Genomic DNA, 27,508 nt, shown 5'->3' on the forward strand with positions numbered 1-27,508 from the left:
TAGTTGTAGTTAGATGTGGGTTGAATTGTATAGTAAAGGTCAGTCAGAGAAACTATACCTCTCAATATCTGTGAGTTAATTATATCTGACTTCTCAATGTCTGAGAATAAATTATGTATATAGTCAATAAATTATGTATATAGTTCTCTGCCACTTCGTAGTAGGATTAAATTGAAATATTGTCATTTAGGTTCAGTGCTAGTTAGAGTAATACACTGTAGCCAAATGCTCATTAGAAGATCAAGTTGATCATTATTATTGTTCCCCAAATATATTCTGTGATTTTAACTTGGTCACTATATTGGTATAAATGGGCAAGTTCTTTGCAGATGTAAGAAGCTCTAAGGTAAATACCCGGTAAAAATCTAAGGTGACTTAGTTATCATGCCAATCGTTGTAAGTTAAATTAGGTCACTATTTATAGTATAAGTAGGCAGAGTATTTGCAGATGTAAAAACTCTATAGGTCACCTTGGTGGAATATTTCCACCTATTGTAGATTATAACTAGGGTATAGAGCTAGTAGTATGGGTAAATGTTGAGGCACTATCTCTATAACTGGAAAGTGCTTTCTTTTACCATTTAACAGTTGCACGAATTAAATGAAATTGCTATATTTCAGTATCAAAACTGATACATGCAAGTCTTATTATTCAAATGTCCAAATGTGTACGTCAGTTATGAATTATGTCATTAAATGTAACTAGTATATTGCTAGTAACAGGAGCTAAGACGTGTGTATCAGATTGATCAAAATAAATCGATATATTTGTTAATACCTCGTGTTATGTGTCACTTCAGCAAGAATGCAGATCAAAAAACACTGCCCTAAATTTCACATTTCTCAAATAATTTTGAAACCTTTATAGGTCAATAATACACATGTGGGGCGCGATCCAATATAGATCGTAGTTTGCGGCGCAAGCGAGGGAACCCCCGCCGCCCGTAGTTTCAGCTCGCAACTCAAGCTATCCAATATACGGCGCCGTCAGATGCTAAAGTGCCGTAAGTCGGATAAACCAGCGATGTCCAGAAATCTGCGTAAGTACAAATTTCTGGAGTCGCCAGTGACTTACGGCACTTTAGAAACTGCCAGCGCCTACAAAACCTGACTAAGTTATAAAATCACCCGTACTGTCTAACACGCCTCCCAAACATAGCCCGACACGTATACCCCTCTATCCGCTATCCCCCCTCACTCTCCTAATAATAAAAAATTTATTAACCCCTAAACCGCCGCTCCCGGACCCCGCCGCACCTAATAAAGTTATTAACCCCTAAACCGCCACTCCCGGACCCCGCCGCCACCTACATTAACTACCCCCCTAATGTGAGCCCCTTACACCGCCGCCACCTACATTACCTACCCCCTAATGTGAGCTCCTACCCCGCCGCCAGCTACATTAACTACCCCCTAATGTGAGCTCCTACCCTGCCGCCAGCTACATTAACTACCCCCTAATGTGAGCTCCTACCCCGCCACCAGCTACATTAAAATTATTAACCCCTAATCTAATCCCCCTACCCCGCCGCCAGCTATATTAAAATTATTAACCCCTAATTGAATCCCCCTACACCGCCGCCAGCTATATTAAATTAATTAACCCCTAATCTAATCCTCCTATACTGCCGCCACCTATATTAAATTAATTAACCCCTAAAATACTAAACTATCCCTACCACTAAACCTAAGTCTAACCCGCCCTGAAAAGGGCTTTTCTTTCATGTAATTAGCAAGAGTCCATGAGCTAGTGACGTATGGGATATACATTCCTACCAGGAGGGGCAAAGTTTCCCAAAACTCAAAATGCCTATAAATACACCCCTCACCACACCCACAATTCAGTTTTACAAACTTTGCCTCCCATGGAGGTGGTGAAGTAAGTTTGTGCTAGATTCTACATTGATATGCGCTTCGCAGCAGGCTGGAGCCCGGTTTTCCTCTCAGAGTGCAGTGAATGTCAGAGGGATGTGAAGAGAGTATTGCCTATTTGAATACAATGGTCTTCCTCTAGGGGATCTATTTCATAGGTTCTCTGTTATCGGTCGTAGAGATTTCTTCTCCTACCTCCCTTTTCAGATCAACGATATACTCTTATATACCATTACCTCTACTGATTCTCGTTTCAGTACTGGTTTGGCTATCTACTATATGTAGATGAGTGTCTTAGGGTAAGTAAGTCTTATTTTATTTATGACACTCTAAGCTATGGTTGGGCACTTTATATGTAAAGTTCTAAATATATGTGTTTAAACTTATATTTGCCATGATTCAGGATAATCAGTATTCCTTCATTCAGACTGTCAGTTTCATTATTTGGGATAATGCATATGAATAAATATTTTTTTCTTACCTTAAAAATTTTCAATTGACTTTTTTTCCCTGCGGGCTGTTAGGCTCCCGGGGGCTGAAAATGCTTAAATTTATTGCGTCATTCTTGGCGCAAAATTTTGTCATTTCCTGCGCCCTAATTGATGCCGGAAGTTTGTTCGTGGTTGCGTCATTTTTTGACGTATATGTGTTACAGACATTTTTTTGCGCAAAAAAATGTGGGCGTCATTTTTTCGGCGTCAGAGGATGTGGCGTCATACTTGGCGCCCAAAAATATGGGCGTTGTACTTGCCGCCAATAATGTGGGCGTCATACTTGGCGCCAAAAATGTGAGCGTCATTTTTGTCTCCACCTTTTTTCACATTATTTAAGTCTCACTTTTTCATTGCTTCTGGTTGCTAGAGGCTTGTTTATTTGGCCATTTTTCCCATTCCTGAAACTGTCATTTAAGGAATTTGATAATTTTGCTTTATATGTTGTTTTTTCTATTACATATTGCAAGATGTCTCAACCTGACCCTGGATCAGAATCTACTTCTGGAAAGACGCTGCCTGATGCTGGTTCTACCAAAGTTAAGTGCATTTGTTGTAAACTTTTGGTATCTGTTCCTCCGGCTGTAGTTTGTGTTAGCTGTCATGATAAACTTTCTAACGCAGATAGTGTCTCCATTAGTAATAATCCTTTACCCGTTGTTTTTCCTTCAACATCTAATGTTCAGGATGTCCCTGTTAATGTAAAATAATTTGTTTCTAATTCTATTAGGAAGGCTCTGTCTGTTATTCCTCCTTCCAGTAAACATAAAAGGTCTTTTAAAACTTCTCATATTTCAGATGAATTTTTAAGTGACCGCCATCATTCTGACTTATCTGTTTCTGATGAGGATCTATCTGGTTCAGAAGATTCTGCCTCAAATATTGACACTGATAAATCTTCATATTTATTTAAGATGGAGTTTATTCGTTCTTTACTTAAAGATGTGTTGATTGCATTAGATATGAAGGAGTCTAGTCCTCTTGATACTAGATCTACTAAGCGTTTAAATTCGGTTTTTAAACCTCATGTAGTTATTCCAGAAGTTTTTTCCAGTTCCTGATGCTATTTCAGAAGTAATTTCTAGGGAATGGAATAGTCTGGGTACTTCATTTACTCCTTCTCCAAGGTTTAAGAAATTGTACCCTGTGCCATCTGATAGATTAGAGTTTTGGGACAAAATCCCTAAAGTTGATGGGGCTATCTCTACTCTTGCTAAACGTACTACTATTCCTACGGCGGATAGTACTTCCTTTAAGGATCCTTTAGATAGGAAGCTTGAATCCTTTCTAAGGAGAGCTTATTTATGTTCAGGTAATCTTCTTTGACCTGCTATTTCTTTGGCTGATGTTGCTGCAGCTTCCACTTTCTGGTTGGAGGCTTTAGCGCAACAAGTGTCAGACCATAATGCTTATAGCATTGTTAAACTTCTTCAACATGCTAATAACTTTATTTGTGATGCCATTTTTGATATCATTAGAATTGATGTCAGGTATATGTTTTTAGCTATTTTAGCTAGAAGAGCTTTATGGCTTAAATCTTGGAATGCAGATATGACTTCTAAGTCAACTCTGCTTTCTCTTTCTTTCCAAGGTAATAAATTATTTGGTTCACAGTTGGATTCTATTATTTCAACTGTTACTGGGGGGAAAGGAACCTTTTTGCCTCAGGACAAAAAATCTAAAGGTAAATACAGGGCTGCTAATTGTTTTTGTTCCTTTCGTCAGAATAAGGAACAGAAGCCTGACCCTTCCCCTAAAGGAACGGTTTCCGTTTGGAAACCTTCTCCAGTCTGGAATAAATCCAAGCCTTTTAGAAAGTCAAAACCAGCTTCCAAATCCGCATGAAGGTGCGGCCCTCATTCCAGCACAGCTGGTAGGGGGCAGGTTACGATTTTTCAAAGATATTTGGATCAATTCGATTCACAGTCTTTGGATTCAGAACATTGTTTCACAAGGGTACAGAATAGGTTTCAAGGTAAGGCCGCCTGTGAGAAGATTTTTTCTCTCTCGCATTCCAGTAAACCCAGTGAAGGCTCAGGCATTTCTGAAATGTGTTTCAGACCTAGAGTTGGCTGGGGTAATTGTGCCAGTTCCAGTTCTGGAACGGGGTCTGGGGTTTTACTCAAATATATTCATTGTTCCAAAGAAGGAGAATTCCTTCAGACCAGTTCTGGATCTAAAAATATTGAATCGTTATGTAAGGATACCAACATTCAAAATGGTGACTATAAGGACTATTCTGCCTTTTGTTCAGCAAGGGCATTATATGTCTACAATAGACTTACAGGATGCATATCTTCATATTCCAATTCATCCAGATCACTATCAGTTCCTGAGATTCTCTTTTCTAGACAAGCATTACCAGTTTGTTGCCCTTCCATTTGGCCTAGCAACAGCTCCAAGGATCTTCTCAAAGGTTTTTGGTGCCCTTCTCTCTGTCATCAGAGAACAGGGTATTGCGTTTTTTCCTTATTTGGACGATATCTTGGTACTTGCTCAGTCTTTACATTCTGCAGAATCTCATACGAATCAACTTGTGTTGTTTCTTCAAAGACATGGTTGGAGGATCAATTTACCAAAGAGTTCCTTGATTCCTCAGACAAAGGTAACCTTTTTGGGTTTTCAAATAGATTCAGTGTCCATGACTTTGTCTCTAACAGAAAAGAGACGTCTGAAGTTGGTTTCAGCTTGTCGAATCCTTCAGTCTCAATCATTCCCTTCGGTAGCTTTGTGCATGGAAATTCTAGGTCTCATGACTGCTGCATCGGACGCGATCCCCTTTGCTCGCTTTCACATGAGACCTCTTCAGCTTTGTATACTGAACCAGTGGTACAGGGATTATACAAAGATATCACAATTAATATCCTTAAATCCCAATGTTCGATCTTCTCTGACTTGGTGGTTGAATCACCATCGTCTAATTCAAGGGGCCTCTTTTGTTCATCCAACCTGGACTGTGATCTCAACAGATGCGAGTCTTTCAGGTTGGGGAGTTGTATGGGGATCTCTGACAGCGCAGGGGGTTTGGGAATTTCAGGAGGCGAAATTACCAATCAACATTTTGGAACTCCGTGCGATTTTCAGAGCTCTTCAGTTCTGGCCTCTTCTGAAGAGAGAATCGTTTATTTGTTTTCAGGCAGACAATGTCACAACCGTGGCATATGTCAATCATCAAGGTGGGACTCACAGTCCTCAGGCTATGAAAGAAGTATCTTGGATACTTGTATGGGCGGAAGCCAGCTCCTGTCTAATCTCTGCAGTTCACATCCCAGGTGTAGACAATTGGGAAGCGGATTATCTCAGTCGCCAGACGTTACATCTGGGCGAATGGTCTCTTCACCCAGAGGTTTTTCTTCAGATTGTTCAAATCTGGGGACTTCCAGAAATAGATCTGATGGCCTCTCATCTAAACAAGAAACTTCCCAGGTATCTGTCCAGATCCAGGGATCCTCAGGCGGAAGCAGTGGACGCGTTGTCGCTTCCTTGGAATTATCAACCTGCTTATATCTTTCCGCCTCTAGTTCTTCTTCCAAAAGTGATTTCAAAAATTCTAATGGAACGTTTGTTTGTATTGCTGGTGGCTCCAGCATGGCCTCACAGGTTTTGGTATGCGGAACTCGTACGGATGGCAAGTTGCCAACCTTGGACACTTCCGTTAAGGCCAGACCTTCTATCTCAAGGCCCATTTTTCCATCAGGATCTCAAATCATTAAATTTGAAGGTATGGAGATTGAACGCCTGATTCTTAGTCATAGAGGTTTCTCTGACTCAGTGATTAATACTATGTTGCAGGCTCGTAAATCTGTGTCTAGAAAGATTTATTACCGAGTCTGGAAGACTTTCATTTCTTGGTGTTCTTCTCATAAATTCTCTTGGCATTCTTTTAGAATTCCTAGAAGTTTGCAGTTTCTTCAGGATGGTTTGGATAAGGGTTTGTCTGCAAGCTCTTTGAAAGGTCAAATCTCTGCTCTTTCTGTTCTTTTTCACAGGAAGATTGCTAATCATCCTGATATTCGTTGTTTTGTTCAGGCTTTGGTTCGCATCAAGCCTGTCATTAAGTCAATCTCTCCTCCTTGGAGTCTTAATTTGGTTTTGAGGGCTTTACAGGCTCCTCCGTTCGAGCTTATGCATTCTCTGGATATTAAATTACTTTCTTGGAAAGTTTTGTTCCTTTTGGCCATCTCTTCTGCTAGAAGAGTTTCTGAGTTATCTGCTCTTTCTTGTGAGTCTCCTTTTCTGATTTTTCATCAGGATAAGGCGGTATTGCGGACTTCATTTAAATTTTTACCTAAGGTTGTGAATTCTAACAACATCAGTAGAGAGATTGTTGTCCCTTCATTGTGTCCTAATCCTAAGAATTATATGGAGAAATCTTTACATTCTTTGGATGTAGTAAGAGCGTTGAAATATTATGTTGAAGCTACTAAAGGTTTTACGAAGACTTCTAGTCTATTTGTTATCTTTTCTGGTTCCAGGAAAGGTCAGAAGGCTTCTGCTATTTCCTTGGCATCTTGGTTAAGTCCTTGATTCATCATGCTTATGTAGAGTCGGGTAAGTCCCCGCCTCAAAGGATTACGGCTCATTCTACTAGGTCAGTTTCTACTTCCTGGGCTTTTAGGAATGAAGCTTCTGTTGATCAAATTTGCAAAGCAGCAACTTGGTCTTCTTTGCATACTTTTACTAAATTCTACCATTTTTTGGTAGAAAAGTACTTCAGGCAGCTGTTCAGTTCTGATTCTTCTGCTTATAATTTCAGTTTTTTTCCATTATGAGATTAAAACTTTTTGATTTGGGTTGTGGATTATTTTCTCAGCGGAATTGGCTGTCTTTATTTTATCCCTCCCTCTCTAGTGACTCTTGCGTGGAAGTTCCACATCTTGGGTATCTGCTATCCCATACGTCACTAGCTCATGGACTCTTGCTAATTACATGAAAGAAAACATAATTTATGTAAGAACTTACCTGATAAATTCATTTCTTTCATATTAGCAAGAGTCCATGAGGCCCACCCTTTTTGTGGTGGTTATGATTTTTTTTGTATAAAGCACAATTATTCCAATTCCTTATTTTTAATGCTTTCACTCCTTTCTTATCACCCCACTTCTTGGCTATTCGTTAAACTGAATTGTGGGTGTGGTGAGGGGTGTATTTATAGGCATTTTGAGGTTTGGGAAACTTTGCCCCTCCTGGTAGGAATGTATATCCCATACGTCACTAGCTCATGGACTCTTGCTAATATGAAAGAAATTAATTTATCAGGTAAGTTCTTACATAAATTATGTTTTTGCGTGGCATTACCCCAAAGTAAACAGCTCTATTGCCAGCCCTTAAAAGGGCTTTTGGCGGGGCATTGTCACATAGAAATCAGCTCTTTTGCCTATAATCTAAATCCCCCTATACCGCCGCCACCTATAATAAATGTATTACCCCCTAATCTAATCCCCCTACACCGCCGCCACCTATATTAAATAGATTAACCCCTAATCTGACCCCCCTACACCGCCGCCACCTATATTAACTATATTAACCCTAATTATATTAGGGTTAATATAGTTAATATAGTTATTATATTATATATATTAACTATATTAACCCTAATCATATTAGGGTTAATATAGTTAATATAGTTATTATATTATATATATATTAAGTATAATAACCCTATCTAACTCTAACACCCCTAACTAAATTCTTATTAAAATAAATCTAATTAATATTAATATTATTTTTTTAAATATTCCTATTTAAATCTAAATACTTACCTATAAAATAAACCCTAAGATAGCTACAATGTAATTAATAATTACAATGTAGCTATTTTAGGGTTTATATTTATTTTACAGATAACTTGGTATTTATTTTAACTAGGTACAATAGCTATTAAATAGTTAATATATATTTAATAGCTACCTAGTTAAAATAATTACCAATTTACATGTAAAATAAATCCTAACCTAAGTTACAAATACACCTACACTATCAATAAATTAAATAAACTACAAATATCTAAACTAAAATACAATTAAATACACTAAATTACAAAAACAAACATTAATTACAAAAAATAAAAAAAGATTACAAGAATTTTAAGCTAATTACACCTATTCTAAGCCCCCTAATAAAATAACAAAGCCCCCCAAAATAAAAAAAATTCCCTTCCCTAAACTAAATTACAAAAGTTAACAGCTCTATTACCAGCCCTTAAAAGGGCTTTTTGCGGGGCATGCCCCAAAGAAATCAGCTCTTTTGCCTGTAAAAACACACACAATACCACCCCCAACATTACAACCCACCACCCACATACCCCTACTCTAAGCCCCAGAAGATCTCCCTACCTTGAGTCGTCTTCATCCAATCCGGGCGATGTCTTCATCCAAGCGGCAAAGAAGAAGTCTTCCATCCGGCGATGTCTTCATCCAAGCGGCGAAGAAGAAGTCTTCCATCCGGCGATGTCTTCATCCAAGCGGCAAAGAAGAGGTCCTCCATCGGGGCGAAGTTTTCCTCCAAGCGGCATCTTCAATCTTCTTTCTTTGGACCTCCGACGCGGAACATCCAGCTGGCCCGATGACTGAAAGACGACTGAAGTTTCCTTTAATTGACGTCATCCAAATGGCGTCCGTCGAATTCCGATTGGCTGATAGGATTCTATCAGCCAATCTGAATTAAGGTAAGAAAATCTGATTGGCTTATTCAATCAGCCAATCAGATTCAAGTTCAATCCGATTGGCTGATTCAATCAGCCAATCAGATTGAGCTTGCATTCTATTGGCTGTTCCGATCATTAAATATGCCACGCATATTTAATAGCTATTGTACCTGATTAAAATAATTACAAAGTTGCCTGTAAAATAAATATTAATCCTAAAATAGCTATAATATAATTATAATTTATATTGTAGCTATATTAGGATTTATTTTACAGGTAAGTATTTAGCTTTAAATAGGAATCATTTATTTAATAAGAGTTAATTTATTTCGTTAGATGTAAATTATATTTAAGTTAGGGGGGTGTTAATGTTAGGGTTAGACTTAGCTTTAGGGGTTAATCCATTTATTATAGTAGCGATGAGCTCCGGTCGTCAGATTAGGGGTTAATAATTGAAGGTAGGTGTCGGCGATGTTAGGGAGGGCAGATTAGGGGTTAATACTATTTATGATAGGGTTAGTGAGTCGGGTTAGGGGTTAATAACTTTATTATAGTAGCGGTGCGGTCCGCTCGGCAGATTAGGGGTTAATAAGTGTAGGCAGGTGTCGGCGACGTTGAGGGGGGCAGATTAGGGGTTAATAAATATAATATAGGGGTCGGCGGTGTTAGGGGCAGCAGATTAGGGGTACATAGGGATAACGTAGGTGGCGGCGCTTTGCGGTCGGAAGATTAGGGGTTAATTATTTTAAGTAGCTGGCGGCGACGTTGTGGGGGGCAGGTTAGGGGTTAATAAATGTAATACAGGGGTCGGCGGGGTTAGGGGCAGCAGATTAGGGGTACATAAGTATAACGTAGGTGGCGGTCGGCAGATTAGGGGTTAAAATATTTTAATCGAGTGGCGGCGATGTGGGGGGAGCTCGGTTTAGGGGTACATAGGTAGTTTATGGGTGTTAGTGTACTTTAGGGTACAGTAGTTAAGAGCTTTATGAACCGGCGTTAGCCCAGAAAGCTCTTAACTACTGCTATTTTCAGGCGGCTGGAGTTTTGTCGTTAGAGCTCTAACGCTCACTTCAGAAACGACTCTAAATACCGGCGTTAGAAAGATCCCATTGAAAACATAGGATACGCAAATGGCGTAGGGGGATCTGCGGTATGGAAAAGTCGCGGCTGAAAAGTGAGCGTTAGACCCTTTAATCACTGACTCCAAATACCAGCGGGCGGCCAAAACCAGCGTTAGGAGCCTCTAACGCTGGTTTTGACGGCTACCGCCGAACTCCAAATCTAGGCCTTAGGGTTTATTTTATAGGTAAGTATAATTAATTTAGTTAATATAGGTGGCGGCGGTGTAGGGGGGTCAGATTAGGGGTTAATCTATTTAATATAGGTGGCGGCGGTGTAGGGGGATTAGATTAGGGGTTAATATATTTAATATAGGTGGCAGCGGTGTAGGGGGATTAGATTAGGGGGTAATACATTTATTATAGGTGGCGGCGGTATAGGGGGATTTAGATTATAGGCAAGAGAGCTGATTTCTTTGTGACAATGCCCCGCCAAAAGCCCTTTTAAGGGCTGGTAAAAGAGCTGGTTACTTTGGGGCAAAACCCCGCAAAAAGCCCTTTTAAGGGCTGGCAATAGAGCTGTTTACTTTGGTGTAATGCCACGCAAAAAGCCCTTTTCAGGGCTATTTGTAGGGTTAGACTTAGGTTTAGTGGTAGGGGTAGTTTAGTATTTTAGGGGTTAATTAATTTAATATAGGTGGCGGCGGGGTAGGGGGATTAGATTAGGGGTTAATAATTTTAATATAGCTGGCGGCGGGGTAGGGGGATTAGATTAGGGGTTAATAATTTTAATATAGCTGGCGGCGGTGTAAGGGGCTCACATTAGGGGGTAGTTAGTGTAGGTGGCGGCGGTGTAAGGGGCTCACATTAGGGGGTAGTTAGTGTAGGTGGCGGCGATGTAAGGGGCTCACATTAGGGGGTAGGTAATGTAGCTGGCGGCGGTGTAAGGGGCTCATATTAGGGGGTAGGTAATGTAGATGTAGTATAACTGCTATATTGAGAGCCAAGTTACTGCTCTGATATTGGTATGGAGATAGGTTACAAAATTCTACCCATTTAAATTAGAACCCTAGTAAATAAGTTTAAATATCATTAGGTTGAAGTAATCACTAAATTTAAAATTGAGGATCCCAAATCCTCCAACAACTTCCTAACATGTTTCGCACGTAACCGTGCTTTATCAAAGGCGAAGCCGCCATCCATTTACTGCCTTTTGTAGGGAAAGATTTGTTTTCATTGGCCAATATGTGGGAGGTGTCCTGTGTTGTTTGATTGGCTCAAAGAGCCCCTCCTTTGGAATCAAGTAAGTGACGTGAATTGTACTTAAAACAAAACAACAAAAAAATTGTGCATAGTTTTAACGCTGAAAGTATTAATAATTTGTATACAAGTACATTCACAATGGGTTTTAATAAAATATATCATTGACCTGCTTATGCATGAATTCGATGTTGAGTATCGACTTTGTTATATACAATTTCGGGCTGATTCCAACCGTTACTATGGCAACCTGTTTGTTAGTGTTAGCCTTGTAGCGTAATTGCTCTGCTGTTATGAAAGTTTGAAATGAACGAAAATAATTTATAAGATGTTATGATCAATCATGATGTAAATTGAGATTTGTATATACATATTTCCTCTATTGTTTGGAGCTGTTTATTAGGACGGTTTATATGATGTGAGAAAATAATTTTTAGAATCTAATGTTTTATCTATAAATAGCTGCATCATATACAGTGCTACATTATTAGCATAATTTGTATCAAATACTGCATATGTGAAAAAATTTGCATATATACTGCTGATCAAAGTGTCTCATATCAGTATTGTGATTTAACTAATATAATAAATATTAATAAATTAATAGCTAGGCTCATGATGAATTATAGTGATTTAAAGTGCCAGCAACATCTAGTGCTTTGTGAGATATAAGTGAAATTGTGGATCGTGGTGTGTATAATATAAAAAATACCTATATAGTGTTAGCCTAATACTGCCATATTACGGTGATACTAGGAGTTATGTTAAATTCAAGATAATAAATTAGGTGAGATAAGATACTTGTGAATAGAGAGTGAAAAATAAACAAATAAAAAATAAAAAATAAAAAAATAAAAAAATAAAATTAAAAAATAAAAAATAAAAAATGAAAAATAAAAATAAAATTGAAAATCACTGCTGAAGTGTAAATTGTGAGGATGTGAGGGGTGAAAATTGAGTGTTAGTATGTGTACTTGTTTGGAGATTTAGATTAATACTGGATGAGTGTGAAGGTGCCCATTATGACCTATTTTAAGGCCAAATGGAATAGGATGTAATCAAATTTTCAATTTAAATATATAAGGCCTAATGATCATGCCAAAAGAATCCTATGACTCAAATTGAAAAGAGTTTGGTATGACATACCAGAAATTGATTAGTGAATTCTTATAGAGTAAATAGTAAGGCCTATTAGGTAGTTACATATATAATCAGATCATTGTAACTCTTTTTTTATTTTTTTTATAATTCTTTGGTCTATACAGTCTTGTTTGTAGTTTAAAAAGAGAAGAACTTTTGAAATTAAAGATTGATCTATATATTTTATATTTTAATGTGTAATTTTAATCTTTTAAGGTGACTTGTGTATTCAATCGAATCTTATTGCCGAAACCATTAGCTTATATGGATATTAGCTTCTGAGTATTGTTAACTTTTTCTATCTTATGTATATACTTCATTATCCATTTTTTGTTTTTATAGATAACAAAAATAGTTGTTTTGTTCGTTCATTCCAAATGGATGTACAGTATTGAGTCTGTAAATCCATTTACATTCAGCTCTAAGCAATGCGTCCTCCAGGTTGCCTCCTCTGATACCCAAAGATACCTTTTCTAGTCCCACACATTTTAATCCAGAGGGATTAGCCTGATGGTATTGTAGGAAATGTGACGCTACTGTGGTGATGGTTTTGCCGTCCTCAATATCTTTTTGTGAGTTTTTGATATTCCTTATGTTCAGTCATTTTTTTCTGGAGAGACTGTGTTATTTCAGAATTGGCTAACAGTAAACCCATGAGGGAAAGGGTAAGCAGTAATCCTAATGTATAGAGAGGGGTATTACTGGACCTGTATATTGGCCTATAAAAAAAAAAAAAAAGGTTGACACTGATGATATGATGTTTGTGGGCAAACGTTTCATGTTGGGAGTTACAAATAACGTTGTTTATGGCAAACATTTTTTACTTTATTTAGAATGGAGGGTACACATGGCTTCACTTAATGGGTATATGAACCCACATGGCTAGGTTTTAGACCGCTCTGGAGCGGTTATTTTAGGCTGTGAGACATCGAGTGAGATGGGCGGGGCTTATTTTCGTGCCTCAGTAGCGCAGTTGTTTTTCCCAGACAAGCAGCAAGCTCCAACTCCGGTGGGCCTTTCAGAGACAGTTTGGGCCTAATCGAAGGGCAGGTAGGCACCACAGCAGGGCTGTGGCGAGGTGCAGGGGGTGTTTTTATTTGTTAATGTTTTATAGCACAACGTTTTTTTGGTAAGGGTTAAGTATTCCTTTCCTTGTGGGGCAAACTTAGCTGACAAGTTGGGATGCATTTATCATAAAATTGTGATAATTTTATCGTTTTAAAGCAGTTTTGGAAAAATTGTATGCTTTTTTTCTCTTAAAGGCGCAGTACTGTTTTTTCAGATTATTTTTTTTCATAAAATAAAGTGTTTCAAGTCTGTTTGTGGTCATTACTAGCCTGTTTTAACATGTCTGACATTGAAGAAAGTCAATGTTCCATGTGTTTAGAAGCCATTGTGGAACCCCCACCTAAAATGTGTCCCTCATGTACTAAAAGGGCCTTACATTGCACAGAACATATTTTAGCTGATAAAAGTATGTCTCAGGATGATTCTCAGTCAGAAGAGAATCAGGTTATGCCATCTACTTCTCCCCAAGTGTCACAACCTTTAACGCCTGCCCAAGCGACGCCAAGTACTTCTAGTGCGTCTAATTCTTTCACCCTGCAAGATATGGACGCAGTTATGTCTACTACCCTCACAGAGGTATTATCTAAACTGCCTGGTTTGCAGGGTAAGCGCAGTAGGTCCGGTATTAGAGTAAATGCTGAGCCCTCTGATGCTTTATTGGTCATCTCCGATGTACCCTCACAGTGTTCTGATTTGGGGGTGGGGGAATTGCTGTCTGAGGGAGAGCTTTCTGACTCAGGAAAGATGTTCCCTCAAACAGACTCAGACGGCCTTTAAGTTTAAGCTTGAACACCTCCGCTTGTTGCTCAGGAAAAGTTTTAGCGACTCTGGATGATTGTGACCCTATTGTAATTCCACCAGAGAAATTGTGTAAAATGGATAGATATCTAGAGGTCCCTACTTACACTAATGTTTTTCCAGTCCCTAAGAGGATTTCGGACATTGTTACTAAGGAATGGGATAGACCAGGCATTCCGTTCTCTCCCCCTCCTACTTTTAAGAAAATGTTTCCCATATCTGACACCATTCGGGATTCGTGGCAGATGGTCCCTAAGGTGGAGGGAGCTATTTCTACCCTGGCTAAGCGTACAACTATACCTATTGAGGACAGTTGTGCTTTCAAAGATCCTATGGATAAAAAATTAGAGGGTCTTCTAAAGAAATTGTTTATTCATCAGGGTTTTCTTCTACAACCTATAGCGTGCATTGTTCCTGTAACTACTGCAGCTGCTTTTTGGTTTGAGGCTCTAGAGGAGTCTCTTAAGGTTGAGACCCCATTAGATGATATTTTGGATAGAATTAAGGCTCTCAAGCTAGCTAATTCTTTTATTACAGATGCCGCTTTTCAAATGGCTTAATTAGCGGCAAAGAATGCAGGTTTTGCCATTTTAGCGCGCAGAGCGTTATGGCTTAAGTCCTGGTCTGCTGATGTGTCATCAAAATCTAAGCTGTTAGCTATTCCTTTCAAAGGTAAGACCCTATTCGGGCCTGAACTGAAGGAGATCATTTCCGACATTACTGGAGGTAAGGTCCATGCCCTTCCTCAGGACAAGACAAATAAAATGAGGGCCAAACAAAATAATTTAAAACTTTAAAGGTGGACCCTCTACTTCCTCCTCTGCCACAAAGCAGGAGGGGAATTTTGCTCAATCCAAGTCAGTCTGGAGACCTAACCAGACCTGGAATAAAGGTAAACAGGCCAAGAAGCCTGCTGCTGCTACCAAGACAGCATGAAGGGGCAGCCCCCGATCCGGGACCGGATTTAGTAGGGGGCAGACTTTCTCTCTTCGCTCAGGCTTGGGCAAGAGACGTTCAGGATTCCTGGGCATTAGAAATCGTGGCCCAGGGGTATCGTCTAGAATTCAAAGATTCTCTCCCAAGGGGGAGATTTCATCTTTCACGTTTGTCTGTAAACCAGACAAAAAGAGAGGCATTCTTACGCTGTGTAAAAGACCTATATACCATGGGTGTAATCTGCCCAGTTCCAAAGGTAGAACAGGGGCAGGGGTTTTACTCCAATCTGTTTGTGGTTCCCAAAAAAAGAGGGAACCTTCAGACCGATTTTAGATCTCAAAACTCTAAACAAATTTCTCAGAGTCCCATCCTTCAAGATGGAGACCATTCGGACAATTTTACCAATGATCCAGGAGGGTCAATATATGACCACCGTGGATTTGAAGGATGCGTATCTTCACATTCCTATCCACAAAGATCATCACCAGTTCCTCAGGTTCGCCTTCCTGGACAAGCATTACCAGTTTGTGGCCCTTCCTTTCGGGTTGGCCACAGCTCCCAGAATTTTCACAAAGGTGCTAGGGTCCCTTCTGGCGGTTCTAAGGCCACAGGGCATAGCAGTGGCGCCCTATCTGGACGATATTTTGATTCAGGCATCAACTTACCATCTAGCCAAATCTCACACGGACATCGTGTTGGCTTTTCTAAGATCTCACGGGTGGAAGGTGAACATAAAAAAGAGTTAACTTGTTCCTCTAACAAGAGTTCCGTTCCGTTCCTAGGAACTCTTATAGATTCGGTAGTCAGAAAATCAAAGATCTTAACCACTTGCCGAGCTCTTCATTCCATTCCTCGGCCATCAGTGGCTCAGTGTATGGAGGTAATCGGACTAATGGTAGCTTCAATGGACATAGTCCAGTTTGCTCGCTTGCATCTCAGACCACTGCAACTGTGCATGTTCAGACAGTGGAATGGGGTTTATGCAAATTTATCTCCTCAGATAAATCTGGTTCAAGAGACCAGAGACTCTCTTCTTTGGTGGTTGTCACAGGATCATCTGTCCCAGGGAATGTGTTTCCGCAGGCCAGCATGGGTCATAGGGACGACGGACGCCAGCCTCTTGGGCTGGGGTGCAGTCTGAATTTCCCTGAAGGCTCAGGGTGTGTGGACTCAGGAGGAGGCCCTATTTCCAATAAATATTCTAGAACTGAGAGCGATATTCAACGTGCTTCAGGCGTGGCCTCAGCTGGCTTCGGCCAAATTCATAAGATTCCAGTTGGACAATATCACGACTGTAGCATATATCAATCATCAAGGGGGAACAAAGAGTTCTCTAGCGATGATAGAGGTTTCCAAAATAATTCGATGGGCAGAGACTCACTCTTGCCATCTATCGGCAATCTATATCCCAGGAGTGGAGAACTGGGAAGCGGATTTTCTGAGTCGTCAGACTTTTCATCCGGGGGAGTGGGAGCTCCATCCGGAGGTGTTTGCACAATTGATTCATCAATGGGGCACACCAGAATTGGATCTGATGGCATCTCGTCAGAATGCCAAACTTCCTTGTTACGGGTCCAGATCAAGGGATCCTCAAGCAGTACTGATAGATGCTCTAGCAGTACTGTGGTCCTTTGACCTGGCTTATGTGTTTCCTCCTTTTCCTCTCCTTCCTCGTCTGATTGCCAGAATCAAACAGGAGAGGGCTTCGGTAATCTTGATAGCGCCTGCATGGCCACGCAGGACTTGGTATGCAGATCTGGTGGAAATGTCATCTCTGCCACCATGGAAACTGCCACTGAGACAGGACCTTCTCATTCAGGGTCCGTTCCAACATCCAAATCTAGTTTCTCTGCGGCTGACTGCCTGGAGATTGAACGCTTGATTTTATCTAAGTGGGGAGTCTCTGAGTCAGTCATTGATACCTTGATTCAGGCTCGAAAGCCTGTCGCTAGGAATATTTATCATAAGATATGGCGTAAATATCTTTATTGGTGCGAATCCAAAGGCTACTCATGGAGTAAGATCAGGATTCCTAGGATTTTATATTTTCTCCAAGAAGGATTGGAGAAGTGGTTATCAGCTAGTTCTGACTGAACGTCAGATTTCTGCTTTGTCAATCTTACTACACAAGCGTCTGGCAGATGTCCCAGACGTTCAGTCGTTTTGTCAGGCTTTGATTAGAATTAAGCCTGTGTTTAAACCTGTTGCTCCGCCATGGAGTTTGAATTTAGTTTTAAATGTTCTTCAAGGGGTTCCGTTTGAACCCGTGCATTCCATAGATATTAAACTTCTATCTTGGAAAGTTCAGTTTTTAGTAGCTATCTCTTCTGCTCGAAGAGTTTCTGAGCTATCTGCGTTACAATGCGACTCGCCTTATCTTATATTCCATTCTGATAAGGTGGTTTTGCGTACTAAACCTGGATTGCTTCCTAAGGTTGTTTCAAATAAGAATATTAATCAGGAAATTGTTGTTCCTTCTTTGTGTCCTAACCCTTCTTCTAAGAAGGAGCGTCTGTTACATAATTTGGACCTGGTTTGTGCCTTGAAGTTTTACTTGCAAGCGACCAAGAATTTCCGTCAAACATCTTCTCTGTTGTCTATTCTGGAAAACGTAGAGGTCAAAAAGCTACGGGTACCTCTTTTTCTTTTTGGCTGAAAAGCATCATCTGTTTGGCATACAAGACTGCTGGACAGCAGCCTCCTGAAAGAATTACAGGTCATTCCACTAGAGCGGTGGCTTCCACATGGGCTTTTAAAAACGATGCTTCTGTTGAACAGATTTGTAAGGCTGCGACTTGATCTTCCCTTCATAGCTTTTCCAAATTTTACAAATTTGATACATTTGCTTCTTCTGAGGCTATTTTTGGGAGAAAAGTTCTTCAAGCAGTGGTGCCTTCTGTTTAGGTATCTGTCTTGTCCCTCCTGTTCATCCGTGTCCTGTAGCTTTGGTATTGTATCCCACAAGTAAAGGATGAATCCGTGGACTCGTCGTATCTTATAGAAGAAAAGGAAATTTATGCTTACCTGATAAATCGATTTCTTCTATGATACGACGAGTCCACAGCCCGCCCTGTCAATTTAAGACAGATTATATTTTTTGGTTTAAAACTTCAGTCACCTCTGCACCTTTTAGTTTCTCCTTTTTCTTCCTATACCTTCGGTCGAATGACTGGGGGGTGGAGTCAAGGGAGGAGCTATATAGACAGCTCTGCTGTGGTGCTCTTTGCCACTTCCTGTTAGCAGGAGGATAATATCCCACAAGTAAAGGATGAATCCGTGGACTCGTCGTATCATAGAAGAAATCAATTTATCAGGTAAGCATACATTTCCTTTTTGTCTTTGTCCGTTGTGTGGAAGAATTATGCCCATAAGAATCCACATTGTTATGCCCTTCTGTCTGTCTATCAATGTAATGATTTTTGTTTATATTTGGCATCAGAAATTGAATTGTAAAAGCTTTGCATATAAAAAAAGTTTAAAAAGCATTTAAGACTTGGGGGTAGATTTATCAAATGTTGGGCATACGCTGTCGGCATTTATCATTGCACAAGCATTTCTTGTGAAATGCTTGTGCAATCCTGCCCCCTGCACATTCTCGGCCAGTCTGCCGCTAGCAGGGGGTGTCAGTCATCTCGATCTGATCCAATCGGGATGATTGCAGTCCGTCACCTCAGAGGTGGCGGGTGAGTTAAGGAGCTATGTTCCCGGCGAGCCTAAAGGTTTGTGCGGAAACAGCAGCATCCGCTGCATAATAAATCTACCCCTTGTTCTTGTTTTAGCACAATTTGCATTATTTTGCTATCTAGGGTCACACACCTTAAAAAGCAAATTGAACGTTGTTTTATCTTATCTCCTTTGTTGTTACTGATTACTGAGATATATATATATATATATATATATATATATATATATATACTGATATATAAATGTTCCTGCATGTATCTAGCAATCACTGTGCAGCATGAGGGTCAGGATTGCACTTCAGCCTCTTTAAGGCAGTGAAAAAATGTCAGCTTCAGATTCCAATACAGGAAAATCAGACTAAATAAATAATAAAAATGCATTACAATAACAAAGTTTTTCAGCAATGCAGAATTAAACTTTTTATGAGGAATTACATTTTGAGTTATATGTCCCTTTAAGAAGTCTCCCCAAATTATGCATTATATCTATCTATATATCTATCTATCTATGTGTGTGTGTAAGTATATTTATATATACATATACGAGTCGATAAGCCTGCCCAGAGGTCAGTCTAATTATGTTTTTAAACTACAGATGTAGAAACAACCTATTTTGTTACTCTTCTTTTATATAGATATTTAAGCTACAGGTGTAGCAATACTATAATTTTAATGGATTACTGTCTTAAATATATCAAAAATAGTTTCTTTATAATAAACTACAGATATAGGGGTCTATCTATCAAGCTCCGAATGCAGGCTCGCCAGAAACAGCAGTTATGAAGCAGCGGTCGCAAAGACCGCTGCTCCATAACCTGTCTGCCTGTCTGAGCAGGCGGACAGACATCGCCGGAAATCAACCCGATCGAGTACGATCGGGTTGATTGACACCCCCTGCTGGTGGCCCATTGGCCGCGAGTCTGCAGGGGGGCGGTGTTGCATCAGCAGCTCTTGTGAGCTGCTGGTGCAATGCTGAATACGGCGAACGTATTGCTTGCCGTATTCAGCGAGGTCTGTCGGACCTGATCCGCACTGTCGGATCAGGTCCGACAGACCTTGATAAAAAGAGGCCATAGACACACTCTAATTGGACAAACTACTGTCCTAAATAAATACAAATTTTCTTCTCAACCACATACATCGCAATAAACCTAATTACCCTATTAACCCCTAAACCGCAAAACCCCCCACATTGCAATTAACCTATTTACCCTATTAAATTACCTAAAGTTAAATTACCTAAAGTAAATATTACCTAAGGGTAATATTAAATTACCTAAACTAATAAATTCTAAAGTTACAAAAAAATGAAAAAAAAAATAAGTTTAAAAAAAATAAAAAAGGCTAACATTACGGAAAATAAAAAATCAAATTACCAAATTTTACAAAATTAAACCTAATCGCTATGACAATAAAAAAGCCCCCCAAAATACCCCCCCCCACTCTAAGAATAAACTACCAGTAGCCCTTAAAAGGGCTTTTTGCAGGGCATTGCCCCAAGATAATCAACTCTTTTACAAAAAAATACACAAAGTCCCCCCTAACAGTAAAACCCCCCCACCCACCAAACCCCCTAAATTAAAATTCCTAACACTAAAAAACCTAAACTACCCATTTCCCTGAAAAGGGCATTTGTTTGGGCATTGCATTTAGCTCTTTTACTGCCCATCCCTAATCTAAATAAAACAACCCCCCCAAAAAAACCTAACCCCCAGGTTGCTACTCACCGTTCCTGAAGTCCGGCAAAGAAGATCTTTTTACAGACGGGTCCAGGTTCCCGGCTGCGGTGCTCTGCGGCGGCGTGGAGGTTCCTCTTCATGCGATCGGCTGCTGCACACTGAAGATTAAATGCAAGGTACCCCATATTTATTGGGATACCTTGCATTCCTATTGGCTGACATTTTCAAATCAGCCAATAGGATGAGAGCAAGTGAAATCTTATTGGTTGGTGAACAGCCAATAAAATTTGACTTGCTCTCATCCTATTGGCTGATGTGAAAATGTCAGCCAATAGGAATGCAAGGTACCCCAATAAATATGGGGTACCTTGCATTTAATCTTCAGTGTGCGGCGGACAATCGCATGAAGAGGAAACTCCACGCCACCGTGGAGCACCACCTCCGGGAACCGCTGCCAAGGACCATCGCCTCAGAGGACCATTGCCGCCTCAGAGGATCGCCACATCTGGAAGCACCGCTCCGCATCGTCTTCGCTGTGGATGAAGATGATGGACCCGTCTGGAAAAAGATCTTCTCCGCCAAACTTCAGGAGTAGGGGGTGTTTTTATTTGGGGGGGCTTTTTTATTTTCATAGGGATTAGGTTTAATTGTGTAAAATTTGGTAATTTTATTTTTTATTTTGTAAACTTAGTTTTTTTTTTTAATTTTTTGTAACTTTAGAATTTATTAGTTTAGGTACTTTGGGTTAATTTAAGGGAGGGGTAGGTTAGGGTGCTTAGTTATTTAAGTACTTATTTGCATTGTGAGTTTTGGTGATTTAAGGGGTTAATAAGTTAATTAGGTTTATTGCGATGTGGGAGTTTTGCGGTTTAGGGGTTAATAGTTTCATTATGTTTATTGCGATGTAGGGGTTTTGCGGTTTAGGGGTTAATGGGATAATTAGGTTTATTGCGATGTGGGGGTTTTACGGTTTAGGGGTTAATAGGGTAATTAGGTGTATTCCGATGTGGGTGGTTGACGGTTAAGTGACTAAGGGGTTAATTACTTTATTATTTAGCAATGTTGGGGTTTGCGGTGTATGTGTTAATACTTCGTGTAGGAGGTTGTTTTTTTTTATATTTCGTGCGGGCGTTTTTGTTTTTTTTAATACTTGATACGGTTGGTTATTTATTTATTTTTTAATACTTGATGCGGGCTGTTAGTTATTTTTTTAATACTTGATGCGGGTGGTTAGTTTTTGCTTTTGTAATGCTCTGTTTGCCTTCACTGCATCCCGGTGGATTCCGAAAATTGCAGGGTGGTAAAAGAATCCACCTTCGAATTCTTTTTTGTCCTCGCGCTGCCAACATTCCATTGAGGATGCGTGTGCAACTGCCGACTGCGACGGACATTACAACCGCAATTATAGTGTGTGTGTGTGTGTGTGTATATATATATGCAAATTAGGTTTGGACTTTTATCTAAAAAACTTATTTTCTGTGTCCTTAGGAGCAGCCATTGTTTAAATCAATGAGGAAGAGGAGGATGTGCTGCTGATTTTGTGACCTGTTAAAATTCTGCAAGGTTGGTTCTCTGTGCATTTTTAAATAAAATGTAAAATATATTTAATTACCCTATTAATTAAAACCGCTTTTTGTATATGCATAAAGCCTCTTTCAAGGCATTAATCATTACATGTCAGTACATTAAATGGTCAGTAAACACCTTTTGATTGCAAGATATTTATATTATTTATATTGTGTTGCTATAGATTAACATAGCCAAGTTTTACATTTTTTTAAAACAAATGATCATCTTGTTTGCTGCAACTGGTTTTCAGTAGTTAAACTCCACCCACCATTTGCTTTGTTTGGAGTAGACAATCTGGGCTTAAGTCTGCAGACAACAAGGCTTGATACAGTCATTATGTTTGTATAAAATGCAATGTTTTGCAGTTGTTATCAGCTAAACCCAAATAGGGAACAATATGTAGCATGGTTAGCCTTGACAATTCAACCGGGGCGTATTCCAAGTTCTGAGAATTAGAAAGTCCACAATTTTCATAATTAAAGGGATAGTTAATGTGTTGTTGTTTAAAAAGATAGATAATCCCTTTATTTACCATTCCCCAGTTTTGCATAACCAACACTGTTATATTAATACATGTTTTACCTTAGTGATTACCTTGTATCTAAGCCTCTGCAGACTGTCCCCTTATCTCAGATCTTTTGCATTTCAGGCAATAAGTGCTGACTCTTAAATAACTCCATGTGCATGAGCACAATGTTATTTATATGAATCACATGAACTAACACCCTCTAGCTGTGAAAAACTGTCAAATGCATTCAGATAAGAGGTGGCCTTTAAGGGCTTAGAAATTAGCATATTAACTTACCTAGGTTTAACTTTCAACTAAGATTACCAAGAGAACAAAGCAAATTTGATGATAAAAGTAAATTAGAAAGTTGTTTAAAATTACATCTAAATCATGAAAGTTTAATTTGGACTAGACTGTCCCTTTTAAATTACATGAAAAGGGTCAAAATATATAATGAAACATTTTATATATAAATACCAAGGCGATTACTCCCTTTAAGAAATACCAAGTGGAAAGAAAAAGCAAAAGTTTTAACCTTTTTTAAATATATTATGTATAAATGAACTGTACTGCAGAGTTGCTTTACATGTTCAAGATTTCCCAGAACATCATTTTTGCTAATAGCTATATATAATTCCCAAAGGCAAGCACCTTTCTCTGCATTCAAACTGATTTACGTAATCAGAAAATATTCTGTGCAAGTCCACAGGAACCTCAAATAAATGTGACTACGACTCTGTCCTCGGGAGAGTCTAAGATGAGTGTCTGCGTCTTATAAATAATACTGAGATTCATTGCCTTGTTTATGCCGGGCCAGAGTGCAGAAATTTAATTTACTAGTCTGACAACGCAAACCGTAGGAGCTCTGAATGACTTATGTGTGGTGTGAAGCTGATCTCTATAATAATGATGCTTTAGGAGAGAGGGAATAAGAGGGTGAGAGATTGATAGAGGGAGAGAGAAAAGAGTAAAAAAAAAATACAAAATAAAAAAGAATAGAAGGGGTAAGATAGGAAAAATGCAAGGATAATATGGAGGAAGATAGGGGAAAGTGTTGGAGACACAGGGGCGATTTGCTAAAGGTCTCTGGCCTGGCTCTCGCCATTCCTTCTATTTCCCTGGTGGAATTCTATAAAGCCACTGTTTACCATGAAAACAAGGTGTCTCGCTAAAGGGCGTATACTTAATTTTCTTATCGGAAGGAGATGCTTACAATGCATATGTGCACAATTAAAATCAGTATTTAAAAATCATACGAAACGAATAATCGAACCACACAAAAATACACAGGAAAAATAGTATTGTTAAAGGGACAGTCTACTCCAATTTTTTGTTGTTTAAAAAGATAGATAATTCATTTATTACCCATTACCCAGTTTTGTATAACCAACACGGTTATATTTATACACTTTTTACCTCTGTGATTACCTTGTATCTAAGCCTCTGCAGACTCTGCCCCCTTATCTCAGTTCTTTTGACAGACTTGCATTTTAGACAATCAGTGCTGTTTCATAAGTAACTCGACGGGAGTGAGCACAATGTAATTCATATGGCACACCTGAACTAGCAGTGTCTAGCTGTGAAAAACTGTCTAAATGTACTAAGATAAGAGGCGGCCTTCAATGGCTAACATATTAGCATGTGAACCTATCTAGGTTTCATTTTCAATAAAGGATACCAAGAGAACATAGCAAATCGGATCATAAAAGTAAATTGGAAAGTTGTTTAAAATTACATGCCCTATCTGAACCATGAAAGTTTGACTTGACTGTCCATTTAAGTGCATAAAATATGAGAGAGAGGATAAATATATATATACACACATTTCCAAAAGAAAGCACTCTCACCTAACCAGTCAACAGGTACCAGGGTGCAGAAAGTTGCAATATAAAATAAGAAAAAGATTGCACTCACTGGATTTGAAACAAAAAGCAATTTACTCGCATGACGTTTCAGGGTATTCACCCCTTCCTCAGACCAAACAATTATCAAATTTATTTAATGTATTTTGTTTTCTGGTTATGTGTTTTGAAACCACAACCTATTAAAATGGGTTGAGCTTGCAGGTAAAATCAGATCTAATTTGTTTATCTCTTTGTGTACACACACTTGCTTCCTTTTCTTATATATGTCTGTAAACTAAAGCCCAGTACTTAGAGAGAACAATTGAAAATTATAATTTTATTACATTTCCTTTCTACACCCCACTAGGAGTGTAATTTCTTCTGCTGGCTGTGTTTACATAGCCTGTCAATAGCCTATACTTAAGTAAAGAAACTTTCAGCATAGGTAGGGATACCACAGGCTAAGTCTGATATTTTAAATGCTGAAATAAGGGTAAAGGAGCTACTTGTAAACAATGTAATACACTCCAGGATTACTCTTTAAACAGACACTGAAGTCAAAATTAAATGTCCATAACTCATACAGAGCATACAGTTTTAAACAACTTTCCAATTTACTTCTATTACATTTGCTTTTGTTCTTTTTTTATTCTTTGTTAAAGGTACAGTCAAATCAAATGAAACTTTCATTATTCAGATAGGGCATGCAATTTTAAACCACTTTCCAATTTACTTTTATCATCAAATTTGCTTTGTTCTTTTGGTATTTTTAGTTGAACGCTAAATCTAGGTAGGCTCATATGCTAAGGTCTAAGCCCTTGAAGGCCACCTCTTATCTGAATGAATTTGACAGGTTTTTCACAGCTAGAGGGTGTTAGTTCATGTGTGCCATATAGATAACATTGTGCTCATGCTTGTAGAGTTACCCAGGAATTAGCACTGATTGGATAAAATGCAAGTCTGTCAAAAGAACTGAAATTAGGGGGCAGTCTGCAGAGGCTTAGATACAAGGTAATCACAGAGGTAAAAAGTGTATTATTATAACTGTGTTGGTTATGCAAAACTGGGGAATGGGTAATTAATGGGATTATCTATACTTTTAAACAATACAAATTCTGGAGTAGACTGTGGCTGAGCTCTGTAGCAACCCAAGGGTTGCAGGTTCGATCCCCGGCGAGGTCCACTCAGCCTTTCATCCTTCCGAGGTCAATAAAATGAGCAGCGTCTTGAGACCCTTACAGGTGATTAGTCGCGCTTTACAAGTACCCAATATATATATATATATATATATATATATATATATATATATATCCCCACTCCCATAAGTGAGTAAAGATAGGTAGGTTGATAGGAGCTTAGGAGCGTGCCCGTGTCTTTAGCAGTCCATGGCAGCAGTGTTTGCAACTATCTATAATATTGCCATAAACAATGTTACAAACACTGCTGCCAGATGGCTGAATAGCTCACCTGGGATTACTCTTTAACAAAGAATACCAAAAGATACAACATTGATAATAAAAGTAAATTGGGATTGCGCTATCCAATTTTGACTTTACTGCTCCTTAAAAATATTTTTTTGTTTCACTGGATTTATTTTTCAAAGCTATTAAACACCAACAACCTTGATAGAAAGACTTTGGCCTAGATTTGGAGTTCGGCGGTAGCCGTCAAAACCAGCGTTAGAGGCTCCTAACGCTGGTTTTGGCCGCCCGCTGGTATTTGGAGTCAGTGATTAAAGGGTCTAACGCTCACTTTTCAGCCGCGACTTTTCCATACCGCAGATCCCCCTACGCCATTTGCGTATCCTATGTTTTCAATGGGATCTTTCTAACGCCGGTATTTAGAGTCGTTTCTGAAGTGAGCGTTAGAGCTCTAACGACAAAACTCCAGCCGCCTGAAAATAGCAGGAGTTAAGAGCTTTCTGGCTAACGCCGGTTCATAAAGCTCTTAACTACTGTACCCTAAAGTACACTAACACCCATAAACTACCTATGTACCCCTAAACCGAGGTCCCCCCACATCGCCGCCACTCGATTAAAATTTTTAACCCCTAATCTTCCGACCGCCACCTACGTTATACTTATGTACCCCTAATCTGCTGCCCCTAACCCCGCCGACCCCTGTATTACATTTATTAACCCCTAACCTGCCCCCCACAACGTCGCCGCCAGCTACTTAAAATAATTAACCCCTAATCTTCCGACCGCAAAGCGCCGCCACCTACGTTATCCCTATGTACCCCTAATCTGCTACCCCTAACACCGCCGACCCCTATATTATATTTATTAACCCCTAATCTGCCCCCCTCAACGTCGCCGACACCTGCCTACACTTATTAACCCCTAATCTGCCGAGCGGACCTGAGCGCTACTATAATAAAGTTATTAACCCCTAACCCGCCTCACTAACCCTATAATAAATAGTATTAACCCCCTAATCTGCCCTCCCTAACATCGCCGACACCTAACTTCAATTATTAACCCCTAATCTGACGACCGGAGCTCACCGCTATTCTAATAAATTGATTAACCCCTAAAGCTAAGTCTAACCCTAACACTAACACCCCCCTAACTTAAATATAATTTACATCTAACGAAATAAATTAACTCTTATTAAATAAATGATTCCTATTTAAAGCTAAATACTTACCTGTCAAATAAATCCTAATATAGCTACAATATAAATTATAATTATATTATAGCTATTTTAGGATTAATATTTATTTTACAGGCAACTTGGTATTTATTTTAACTAGGTACAATAGCTATTAAATAGTTAAGAACTATTTAATAGTTACCTAGTTAAAATAATAACAAATTTACCTGTAAAATAAATCCTAACCTAAGTTACAATTAAACCTAACACTACACTATCAATAAAATAATTAAATAAACTACCTACAATTACCTACAATTAACCTAACACTACACTGATCGGAACAGCCAATAGAATGCGA

This window comes from Bombina bombina, chromosome 7 (genome assembly GCF_027579735.1).
Source record: "Bombina bombina isolate aBomBom1 chromosome 7, aBomBom1.pri, whole genome shotgun sequence".
Classification (NCBI taxonomy): domain Eukaryota; kingdom Metazoa; phylum Chordata; class Amphibia; order Anura; family Bombinatoridae; genus Bombina; species Bombina bombina.